Genomic DNA, 12,634 nt, shown 5'->3' on the forward strand with positions numbered 1-12,634 from the left:
GTGTACATATAGATATACCTATACATTTGCCTGTGCCGGTGTCTCGGCGCTTGCCGAGTGCGGGGGAAGCGGCCCCGGGGCGCCCCAGCCCTTTGTTGCCCCCCCGGCCCCGGCCAGCGCTCTGCGCCGGGCCGCCTTGGGCGTCCTTCCCGCTTCCTCTGCTGGAATCCCTCTCCCCTTTTATTTTTGACCGTGACAGCGTGACCTTGCTCGTGAAACAGGGCTGACCCTCCTGATGGGGTAAATAGGGGAAAACATAGATTTTTTTACAATTATTTCTATTTGTTTGAAGAAGGAGCTTTACTGGAAGATGGTGTTTCCTCTTAATGAATGCCTTCTGTCTTGCATGGTTTCTAAACAAAGCTTTTCTCCCCAAAATCATGTCTTGACCGATTGCCTGGTGCAAACTTCAGCACACTGTGGTCACTGAAATGAAATGTATTTTTAGGTCCCTGCCGATTTACGGCTTTTGCCTCCAGCGTTGCTGGGACCGTTTGTCATGAGTGAATATCAGCATGTGTGTACATTGCTAAGAGGATGGATCCTTGCCGTAATTGTCATTCTTTTCTCCATCATGAGCATTTCTTTTCCAGGGCTGAGCAGAGCAATAGCAAAATTCACAAAACATGGTTACACAGAGTGAGGCCCTCCGCCAAAAGCTAGGCTGTTACTGCCCTGATTTTGACAAGCTGAGCTGTTAGTGCCTATTGATCTAATTCTGGCCTTGGGTTCTTCAGCTTGCAGCATGTTTCCACATACCTGATTTGCACATCGTTGGTGAAACTGTTTTTGTTGCATTTTCTCTTTGGTTGAAAAAATGGGCTGCTGTGTGTGTCTCTCTGAAAGCCGTAACGTTCTTAGTCTTACAGTAAAAGGCAATTAGGTAATTTCTGTATAAGCATCTGTTTCAGAAAACGTGGATATGCAGGTACATATCTTTCAAATCCTAAGAGCTGGAAATGAAATCTGTCCTCCGAAAACTGTTGCAATTGATTCCTTTCTGATTGTAACCAGAGTCGTTCTTGTAATCTAGTGGGGAATAGCTCAAGTGGCAATCAACTTACAGTGTTTGGTTTATACAGCTAAACATTTCAAGGCCGATTCTGTTACACTGGTTGAAAATTAAATTTAAAAAAGCGTTTTTAGAGAACGCTTGTGTTGAAATTGTAGCATCTTACGTGGAGTAACATGCTGCTGCTCAAATAAAGAAGGCTCTTGGAGTCTGCTCCTGAGGGTTGCTTTTTGTGGTAAGAAGGTCATTAAGAATGAGCTTTGTTTTTACAGTAACTTCATTCATGCCAGCACCACCTCTAGCAAATATTTATTCAAGGGATTTAACACCTTTGTTTTTGCTGTTAAGAGATCAAAATGTTGGCAGGAAGGCAGACTAAGTAAACATAATCATATGTCCCATTGACTGGTTGTGTTCTAAACTGGTTTGCCAAAATGCAGAGTAAAATGCCTCTTGTGCTGCAAGATACGTTTCTTAGCAATGCTGTGCTTTCGCTGTCTCCTGTGGTAGTACTAACTTTATGCTAATCCTTTGGGGGGGGGTGTATCTCACTGGAAACTAGCAGATACTGACTATATTGATTAACAAGACAGAACTTACTGTACCTTATGTTTATTTTTAATAGAGAGCAATAAGCCAGAACAGGAAATGTACTCCCTTAAAATAAAACTACAGAGCTTGTCTGATTATTTTTCTTGTAAGTAGCAAAATAGAAGATGAGTGGCAAAGTTATTCTAAATGTCTCAAGGTTTCCCCTTTTCACTGAATTTGTAAGCCACAGGCCTTATGAGCTTTCCATGGGGATGCTGAATGAGCCTTCTCAAACGCTTTTTTCCCCCGATTTCTTAACATGTGTTTGACTTTTCTTTCTTTCTTTCTAGGGGGAGCTTGAAAAACTAAATCAATCTACAGATGATATCAATCGGAGAGAGACGGAGCTGGAGGTACAGAATTCATCCTTGTGTTTTCCTTTTGTGCACGTTGGATTTTGTGAGCAACAGAACAGTATTTTTGAGTAGGTTACCTCCTGAGTTGTGCCATCCTGAATGGTAATTTGGCAGCAAGAGTCTGGTGGTGATTTTTTTGAAGGTGTGAATTGAGCTAACGGCTGGAACAGAAAAGGAGAAGGTAGAGGGATGCTGACAGTGTAAAAACCCTGTGTGGAGAAACACCACCACTCCCCCTGCCCCACCAAACCCCATTTTTAGGTTTTCAAACTAAACTTAATGAGTTCTGTTTTTAAAAGTCACTGGGTTTGGTTTGTGTTCTTGTGATTATAGACAGTAGAAGTTTATGTGGTTAAGAGGTCTTTGCCATACAATTACCTGCCAGGATCTCTTCCTTGGTGGCTATTTTTTTTAGCCTGTTAGTTTTGCTTTTTTTGTCATTATTTTCTGAGTAAGGAAAGTAATGAAGGAAAGTTGAAGTTGAATCTAATAGAAAGCTCTGAAGAAATTGTTTCTAAAGCCCTATATTTGAGCTTCAGTTACTTGGTAGTTATTCTGGAAGGCTCAGCATTATTGATCTAATAAGAAATCAAAACAAACTATTCCTTCTTGTGTGTCTAAATTTTCTTTTGTTAGCTGCAAAACAAAGAAGATAAAGCCAGTAGAAGTGTGAGGTGAATATGCTGCTAAAGGAAAACTGGCATAAAATGCTGCTTTACATCCTAAATAATTTTGATAACATTACAATATTTTGAATACTGTATCAAAACATGTTGAGATTGCAGTGATGAACATACTTTAAAAGTATATCTATAGATTTCTATTCTGCATCTTCAAAATGTCAAAGTCTGTGTTAGATTTTTTTTTTTTTTTTTTTTTCCTTCCTTGTGTGTGTGTTTTCATGACATGGGTACCTGGAACATGGGTTGGTTCCTGGTATTATTTTAAAATATTGGAGTATCCACTGTATGCACCAAACAGAATATAGAGTTGTGAACTTCTTTGGAAACAAAGCAGCCTTGTCATGTGGCTATTTTCTTGTCCCTACTTCTTTGCATTTTCTGTGCTTTGTGGCATGTAGATCATGAATTTATTGGCAAATAAACGTAGTGGAACGGGGGACTATTTGTTACGCAAAATTAAACTATATTTCAGTTGTGAAAACTGTTCAGTGTCACTAGCTTGATTTAAATATTACGAGTGAACTTTAAAAATCAGTATGCTAGTCTGCAACAGTACCAATTAAATGGACTTCAGGACTCTTTATATACATATATTTAAAAAAAATCATTATATACATCTTTTCAGTCTCCTTATTTCATGCTGAGGTACTGAAATTGAAAGATGGCGCTACGGATAGTTGCCTGGATTTCATTAATCTTGTCATAACCTTGCACTGAGGACAGATTATGAAGCAGATAGAATAGTAATAATAACGCAAATGCATACTCGTGAAGTAAGTCCCAATGACTCAAGATGGGATTTTACTGCTTGATTAAAATTATTCGTGTGTTCAAGTGTTTGCAGAGCCTGGAGATTTGTAGCTACTGTGTGTGTGACACATGCTGAGCTCTAAAGGCCGAAAGGCTTGGGGATAGATCGTTGTAAATAAAAGAGCAGTGTTTCCACATTAGCTTGCTCTTAACATTGTTGCTTACCTTACTTAGCCTAAGAAATACTAGGTGTCAGATAGTGCAGAGAATGATTGTGTGATGCTTTCTACCTCTGTGTCATTAAATGTTTACTGCAGGTCGGTCTGTAGTACTGTAAGCAGCATTTGATGGAATTAATTTGAAACATCATCAACAGTGTGCTTTCAGGAATGTTTCCTCTTTGCTTTTCATCTGAAAGTCTTACTGGATTGAAGCCAGTGTGTGGTGTCACGCAACTGCGTAATTTTTAATCTGGAAAAATTTTCATTACTTTTGATCTGCTTAAATTTTGAGGACAAATGCAGTTGAATGATGTAAGCAAGGCTTAATTTATGTACATATTGATAAATGCATTTTAAATGGACTTAAGATCTTTCTGGAAGAAAGATTAAAAAACCCAAACAACCCAACACTTGTGGTTAGAATAAAATCCAAGAAAAGAAAGCTTTGCCAAGTAGCCTGATAGGATAAATCCAGAGTTTGGAAGGGGGAGTTTAGAACTGGGATCATCCTGCTTCAAAGCCTTCCAAAATCCTCGAATGCTGCTGAAAAAGTGGGCTTCTGGGAGAGCCACGCTGAATTTGCCTTTGAAGATTTGCTATTTTTGCTGTTCTTAGTTGCTTTGGGTCCCTCTTGCTACTCCTTCCTAGTTTGTGGTGTTGCTGCTATTGCAAGATATTTCATTAGAAGAAAGATATGGATTTTTTTTTTTAACCAAACGATGGAGTTATGTTTATTCTTCTGTTACTATTTTCTTAATCTATCCAAGAGCTGATCACAGTTGACTTTAATGGGAACATAGGCAGTGTCATTAGGCTATTTACAGCACAAGATGCTGATTTCCAGCTTCCTGTAGCATGATGTTGTGGTCCACACGTTCCCACTGTTGAATTTTTGCCCAGAATGATCTGGAAAAGCAATGGGAGCATTTGAGTAGAAGGTATATTCCTTTGAAGGAAGTTCAGAAAAAGACACCCATGTTTTTGTGACTTGATGAACTCTGATAAGCAGGAAGAGTAACCTTGTGGCATCTGCGTACTGCCAGCCTGTTCTGGACTTCCTGTAGCTTTGCACGAGTTGCTCTAAATGGGACTGCTGACTGTCTCCAGTTCCCATTAACTGGGAAAAAAGGCTGTAGGTGTTAAATGCTTCTAAACCCCATGCTTTTGTTCTCGCTGTGCCTCAGGTCTGCATCTGCAAAATGGAAGTAAACAAGCTGCTTTACGTGATGGAAATGTTATGGGGCTGAAATCAGTAGAGGTTTCTAGGATTTTGAGACTATGCTCTCTTGGTGTAGCCACAGACATGTCCGTGTTTGAATGATATAGAAAATATTGGCGCTTGCTGCTCACAGAGGTGATAAAATGGGGAATTCTGTTTTAAGTTGATCAGCCTGCCCTTTTTTAATCTATTGGAATAAGTTCTGCACCCAAACCACCTGTGAGAGGGATGGATTTACATGTATAGCATGACATGACTTGAACAGATATGTTGACGTTGTCTAGATCTATTCTTTTACTTGATATAATTACTCATTTTTTGCTCTTTTGACCTATCCTGTTAAACCCTGGAGAAATACCCTGACCTGATGATGCTCACAGCCTGTTCAGGAGTTGTGGAACTGCTAAAGGGCACTGAGTGGCTGGTAGTTTTATGTTGTGTTAATGTATTGCCTGTTAATGAATCTTTGATTAGGCTTGATTTAAAATCCATAATGCTGTTCATATTAAGTGCAACACTGAGCATTAGTGACACAGCAAAAGGATGATAAGGGTCCTCCGAGGGATTTGACACTTGGCTTTGCTAACATCCCTGTTTATGTTTAAAGTGTCTGTGAAGAGGTGGAGGAAACATGTTGCAGTGGAGATACAAGTATGTTTTGGCCAAACGCAAGTTAGAGCGGCACCTTGCTATTTGAGCTTTTTTCCTGTTTATTGGAAATGCATCTCCATCTGAACTCACATCAGGAGTTGCAAATGTACTTAACAAATGTGCATGACTCGCCTGTCCAGCTAACTCACACACGTCTTTGCCTCCTGATAGCAAATTCACCCAGGGATCCTCTGGCAGCATTGCAGGGAGGGGAAATACAGCACATACCATTAAAATTACCAGTGGAATCCCAGCTATCCCAAATGTGGTTTTTGTTAGAGAGAGGTTTTGTGTTGCTGGAGCTATGAGCTTGCCAACGCGTGTTAAGGGGAGACGACTGCACATGAAAACTTGAGCTGAACAGTGCTGCTTTCAGCCATGCTTGTTATAAGTAGGGCCTGGTTAGGATCCTTCTTGTAAGCCTGCCTAGATCCTCTAGTCCTGATCTGCAAGACTTTGTGTTACTTTTAGTCCTGGATTTATCCTAAAGGTCACCCTGGGTTGTTGTTGGATAGAGTCAAAGGAAAGGGGTGTATCAGCTGTGGTGCTCTTTCACTTGTAAGCCTTGTCAGCATTTGGACTCCTCTCAGAAGGGGAAGGGCTATTTTATTTAGAGTTGCTCTTACTTCCTCACTACAATACTTGGTTTTGGGGTAAAGCTCAAGCTTTTGACCCTGTCACACATAAGAATTAAAAAAAAAAAACTTTAAAAAAAGACTTAAAAAAAAAATCCTCAATCTTTCAAGTTTTAGAAGAATGACCTGTCAGTGGTAGGGAATCTCATTCTGAGCACAACTGCTTGGCTCGGGGAAACGTCTCTCTGTAGAACCATCTGCTGCCTTACCAGCATCCCTGTGCAGCATTTTCCATTGTCCATAAAAGAGTACCCAGATAAGGGAGAAGCAGCTCACTGGCTGGTGTTCCTGCTGTTTTTTGCAGTGCGATATACATGCATGATGGATTTGTCCAACACTAGCAGGACAAATCTTTCCGTGTCTCTTTATAATCTACTTGTTTCCATAGGAAATGGCTCCTGCGTGTGGATTGCTTGTTGTTTTGCCTTCTGCTTTCATCCATGGATGAGTAAGGAAAGGCTTCTTCCTCAGCGTTAGCTCTGGAAAGATTTTGTCACCCTGATGAGTCAAAGGGCTTTACTTGATTCATGTTCTTGAAGCAGAGATGGGCTTCCAGCCTAAAGGGAGGGAGAAAGGGTCAGGCAGAGAAATGTTTTGGAAGGAGCATGCAGTGCCTTCCCCTGTCTGCTTTCCTCTTACTTCTTCTAAGAGTACAAAAAATACCAGTATATTTGTAGTCTCAGGCTGTAACTGTCTGCAAGCAGGAGGTTAAAGCACCTTCCAAATACCAATTTTTGTTGTTCTTAGATGGCAAATTAGTAGCTGTGTGGAGAAGATTACTTTTCCCCATGCTTAAAAATTGGGATGTTACTTAACCCCTTCTTTGCACTTTGTTTTTAAGGTTTGGTAGTCAGTCTGGTTTACTTGAACTGTTCAGGCACCAAATAGAGGTTAAAAATGTCATGAACCTGTTGGATGCTCTGAGGTAGATTTCTGAGCACATGCATGTGCAGCTATCTGGTGTGTATGTAATTGGGAAGCCTACCTGCTTTCACACTTGGATGTTTTTGAGACTGATGCTATTTTAACTTGGAAATGAGCTTTTGCAGCTGGTAGGTCTCTGTAGCAGAGGAAGGCAGGTATGGATACTGCCTGCCTCTTGGAAATAGATGAAGCCTGTCTCAGTCAGTAATTTCATTTCCCATGTACCTCCCAGGCTGGTTTAATGGGTTGTTGGACGTTCTGCACACCGAATTGTCAGAAAGGTCATAGAACAACCTTTGTAAATGAAATTTAGATGTGCTTTAGATGGTACCAAGATGCTTCATACCCAGTTGATGTGTTGATTTTAAAAAGAAAATTATTTGAAAATACACACTTCGTTTGATGGGAAGAAATAGTTATTTGCCTGTCATCTGGTATCTAACACCAGATCATCACCATCACTCATGAGAAAGGAAAACAAGCATGCTTTATTCTCCAGCAGGTGCAGTGTAAGTGTAAAATTGTATTTTAGTTTCTTGCCACATTTGAGGGTGGCTCTCCAAAATGCTGCTGTATGGATGGCCTATTGTTATGTGTGGTCTCTCTTTTCGTGCAGTAGCCGATAGCTGCCCAACAGCAAACTACTGGAAACAAGGTCTGCTTTTAATAATGAACGATTGCAGCAAAAGCATATATGGGGTAGAAGTCTGGCATGCTCCCTAAAACTGTGCTTGTGAAATTTGGGAGAAAAGTGCTAAGGATTTCCAGGAAGCAAGTTGATGAGAGTGGAACTCTTGCAGCCGTAGAACACGATGTGGAAAAGTAAACTGCAGCTGTCCACGTGATGCACTAAGTGCCATGCCTGCTGAAGCATGGGTATGACAAATGCCTAGGTAGTGAGAGTCTAGTTATTACTACTGTAACTTAAGTCACAAGTTTCAACTGCTACTTTTTTTTTTTCTTTACCTTGCAACACACTTTGAGGGTGCAGTGCCTTAATTGGCTTTTGTTCAGCTTTAAAAAGGCTTATCATCATCTCATTTGAGCAAATAAGAGGGAGAAAAATGCTGGAAATGTGCGCCAGTCAGCTTTCAATATTGCCTTTCTGTTTGCAAAATCAGTAACAAGGTTTTCTTAAAAATGATCATGGAAGATTGAGCCAGTAGGGGGGAAAACGTTGCTTTTCAAATGTTGGCTGAGTGTTTGAGATGTCTTTTGTCACTTGCTTTGCTTCTGCTACAGTTTATCTGGTCTGTGTATGTATTCAGTGCAGTGATGAGAAAAACAAACCCATGTGGCTTTTTTTGAAAAAACAAGCCCCAGACATGGCGAGTGTGACTCACAGGGTTTGTACCTAAGGCTGCTTACTTGCTTTTATCAATAACTAGTGATTCTGCCGGGAAAGCATCATCTGAGATAGAGAACTAGGAATTGAGGACAGTGCTAGAAAAGTTGCATGGCCTGTACTGTGCTGTCTCGGTTTTGCTCACGGCAGCAAGTTGCAGGAATTGCTGTCTTTTCCTTTCTCTGTTACCCATGTGTGCTAGGTAAAGGTCTGAATGAAGAAAGAATTTGACAGTTAAATAGTAACACTTGTAGGGAGGCACATCACACCAGAGGATTTGATGAGTAAGCTGAAGGTGGTGTGGTTGTCTTCCTGAGATGTCGGGCTTCCCTCGTGCTGGGGACCATGGGTGAACTGCGCTGCTGCGCTGCTCATGAGCCTCTAAGTTTTTGACGCGAATGTTCTTTCAGAAAACTCCACTAAGAGGATTTATAGCTTTGAACACTTCACATGTTGGTCGAAGTGTCTCACTGACAGTAACACAGGAAGCCGGACATAGAAGAGGGAATTAAATTGATTCCCAAGTTATTGCCTTGACCACAGGCCCATCCTTCCCGTGAACTACAGATGCGCTTTCCTAGCAAATGCGCCGAGCCCACTGCCCCTGCTGCAGTTGCCTTGGTGCTTCTGACCTCCTCAGTTTCACATGAAGAGTAAAAATAGCTGCTGCACCTGTATTTCTTACTTAAACTTGCCCAGGGGCACCTGGCAGGGCAATTTTGCACTGTCCCAAGTGTGATGACTTCCACAGATGCTCTGTCAGCACGTGGCAGGGCCGACGCGCCGAGCGTGGCTGCATGTTTGCAGGAGGGGGCCGTGCCCCTGCTCACGGGAGATGTTGCCGTAGCTCCCAGGTGGGAGCTGCAGTCACCGAGACCATGAGAGCTGGGTCCGTTTGGATTGAGGAGGCTGGCTGGGTTGCTGGAGGAGCACACACGGTGTAGATCTACAGTGTGGGACTGTTTGCTTTTGTAGTGTAGTTGGGGCTAGCGGGGAGTAGAGGTGGCACATGTAGAGCAGGGGTGGGCATGGGTTTGGCATTACACCTTCTCAGAGACCTCCGCATCTTGTTGCGATGTCCGAAGGGGGCGGCTGGGAACCTCTGGCAGGGGGACCGATCCCAGCAGAGTACAAGCATCTGCTTATTTTCTCATGCAGAAGGTGGCAGAGCCTGCATCTTGTGTTCCTGACAGTCAGGAGTCTGAGAATAAGTGTCACTTCAAATAAGTCACGTGATGGATGACACAGGCGTAAAGTTCTGGGGTGTTTTGGTTTTCATTATTCTTCACTGGAAAAAATGAGGATGGTCAGACCCAGATAAAGCCTGACAATAGGAAGCAGGCATCTTTTGGGGACAATTATAAACTGGAAGTTCACACCAGTATATTCTTCAGCTGAAGCTCCCTATTCTGTGGAACCAGCTAGTCTGTGATGTGGGGCTGTGCTTGTGGATAAAAGTGTCCTTAACCATTTGCAAGACCTGTGCCTTAGGTGCCAGTTGCAGGATTAGTTACAGTTTAGTAATTTTTATGAGCTTCATCTGAGTTGGGGAGAGATTAATGGGTGCAGAAGTTGCTGTTAGTTTGACTTTGTCCTTGGTGTTTGTTGTTGTTGTTTTTTTTTTCTTTTTTGAAACTCCAGGTGGAGACTAGTCCTCTTTTTCCCATTGCATAAGAGTGTACATAATTATTACAGGAATAAATTTGAGGTAGGTCTCTAAGCACAGATTTGGTAGTGACGGTTTCTTTGTTCCTACTGCTTATCACAAACATGGGAACCGAATTTTTTCATGAATCACTGCTTAGGGCTTTTTTTACTTACTGTGTATAAATTTATGTTTTTCTTTAACTATTTGCTTTCTACAACTAGTGTCCTAATATGCAGCTTGCACAAAGAAGGTGAAAAACAAACCTTCAGGCTTACTCATTTAGAAATGTGTTTTTAATTTTGTTCCTGCACTTGTAGGAGAAAAAATTTTTGTTAAATATACTTCAGTACATAACGTTTTTCTTGCAATATATAGTCATCATGCTTGCAGTCTTATTTCAGTTAGTTGTGAAACTCATTTTGAGCAGTGAACCATGTATTGTCCAGTACTATAACTGGAAATATTCAAACTCTTCTCACTGAGAAAGTCACAGACTCAATACATATTGTTTGAATGACACATTTCAGGCTTTCACTAAGAAATAAGATTGACTGGATTTGAGTTAATAAAATAATAAGTTAATGTGCATTTAATTCTCCATTTTTGACCTTGTTACCCATTTGAATACTTCCTTAGAATAAATTGTAGTACCATAAAAATCTAAAGCTATTTGCATTGGACTGAAATGTTACCAATATGTTTTATGAAATATTACTTATATGTTTTAGATACCACTAAAAAGGAAGCAAAGCAGCTTTTACTGAAGTATGTTGCTTTTTCTGTAAAAACTAATGTATTATTACAGTTTTTTACCACATCTGAGAGCACAGTGGTATGTTCCAATATATTTTAAGTTCTTCCAATGAATAAACAGTTGTGCATTCTAGAAATGCTCAACAATAATGACAAAACCCTCCTGAATTAGAGCACTTCTTCAAGCCAGCTGCTTCCTGATAATCAACATGTCACTCCAGCAGTCTGCATAAATCCTGCTCTCTAATTAGAATTACAAGGCTTGTCAAGAGCTCAGATGGCCCTTCCTCTTCATCTCCTTAAATCCTGGGCCAGGTCCCAGCCTGAATTTGCATCTCTCTAAATCAATGGAATTATTGCAGAGTCTGTGTTGGATGCTGACATTGAAATCAGAATCACTTTGCTTAAAGGTGTGGAAATTCCAGTGGAGCAGAGAAAATATTTTAATTGTTTCAGCTGATCATGTAAAGATGGCAACTCATCCAGTTTGGAAATAGATGGAATTTACTTTTCTTAAACGTAGTAAATAATGACAATCAAATGGAAAGTAGGCATCCTTACCCGTTGATATAAACCATAGCTGAAAGGATGTTTTTTTAAGGCAGGAAGTCTTGCCACGAGGACCTGGAGGCTTTTTGCTACTATGAAGTGAGCAGGGTGTGTTCATAAAAGGAAGGAGGCACTGACTTGAAAATACACCATGTGGGAGGTGTCCAGTTCTTCCTGCAGAACGCAGATCCTGTCCATCCTCATCTGCATTGTGAAATGGTGTCTCTGGGGGGAACAGTACTAGGGGTGTGACATGCTAGGGTTTAGGAGATGCTGATTCCAGCTGATTTGCTGGAGGGGATTTGGCCTGCTTGCTAGCCCCATTCTAGTATGGTCTGTATGAGATGTCTTTGCCATTGAACTCCCTCTCAGAACTTGTTACGCCGCTGTTTGCCTCCTCACCGAGCGAGTAATTTACAAGCTATTCCTCTCTGAGAAACCCTGCCAGAGGTGACACCTAGTGTGAAAGCTGTCTCCGAAAGACAAGGATTTGGTGTCCAGGATGCTAGCTTTTGGATGTGGTTCTGGGTTCCTGTTATTACCTCTACTGAAGAATTCTGGCTTAATCCAAATGGCAGTAACTGTTTTGAATGTGTCAGCTTGTGTGTGCATCTAAAGAGCAACCTGAAGGTAGGAGCAAACAGGTAGAAATAAATTTTAAATCCCTAATCTCTCTTTGTCTTTTCTTTCCTTTCTTCAACGTTTTGAAGGATGCACGCCAGAAGTTCCGCTCTGTGCTGGTTGAAGCAACAGTAAAACTGGATGAACTGGTAAAGAAGATTGGAAAAGCTGTAGAAGACTCTAAACCTTATTGGGAAGCTCGGAGGGTGGCCAGGCAGGTGAGAACTTTCTGCCTTATAAGCTTGTGCTGGTAGTTGGAGAGCACATACTGCTTGCATTGCTTCTCTGCTATTAATAACATCTTAAGCATGTGCACTTGGCTGACACTGGTCTATGTCTTGAGTTGCACATCAGCCGTGTGAGTTGATGGCAAAAATGTGTTTCTTCACAGCCGCAGCGGCACATGTTCTTCAGTCCAGGAACACCTACAGCAGACACAAACCATCAGTAGCAAAAGACATGTTCTGTTCTCCTCTCATTATCAATGGCCTTTCGGAGCCCTGCTCTCTCCTATCAGTAGTTGTAGTTATTTGAAAATGCAGTGTAGATTTTGTGTATCTGCTTTTTCTTCTTAAAGCAAAATGCTCAGCAGCTAAATGGCTGTGACTGGAAGCTGCTGGGAGGGGGGCTGTAGTGGGGCAGGCTTGGGGAAACCTGCAGGTTTTGGCACTGATTA

The 12,634-nt window shown here is 41.4% G+C and overlaps 1 protein-coding gene across 1 annotated transcript in view; it reads left to right on the forward strand.

Moving 5' to 3' along the window:
• Window positions 1–1,897: 1,897 nt before the first annotated feature.
• The window catches only part of SH3BP5 (SH3-domain binding protein 5 (BTK-associated)), a 50,905-nt gene continuing 40,168 nt past the window's right edge, over window positions 1,898–12,634 (forward strand). Inside the window, exons 1-2 of the mRNA XM_010284294.1 lie at window positions 1,898–1,956; window positions 12,048–12,176. The gene's annotated coding sequence lies outside the window, so the exon portion shown is untranslated. The remainder of the gene's footprint in view (window positions 1,957–12,047; window positions 12,177–12,634) is intronic.

Source organism: Phaethon lepturus, unplaced genomic scaffold (assembly GCF_000687285.1).
Source record: "Phaethon lepturus isolate BGI_N335 unplaced genomic scaffold, ASM68728v1 scaffold40693, whole genome shotgun sequence".
In the NCBI taxonomy this organism is placed as follows: domain Eukaryota; kingdom Metazoa; phylum Chordata; class Aves; order Phaethontiformes; family Phaethontidae; genus Phaethon; species Phaethon lepturus.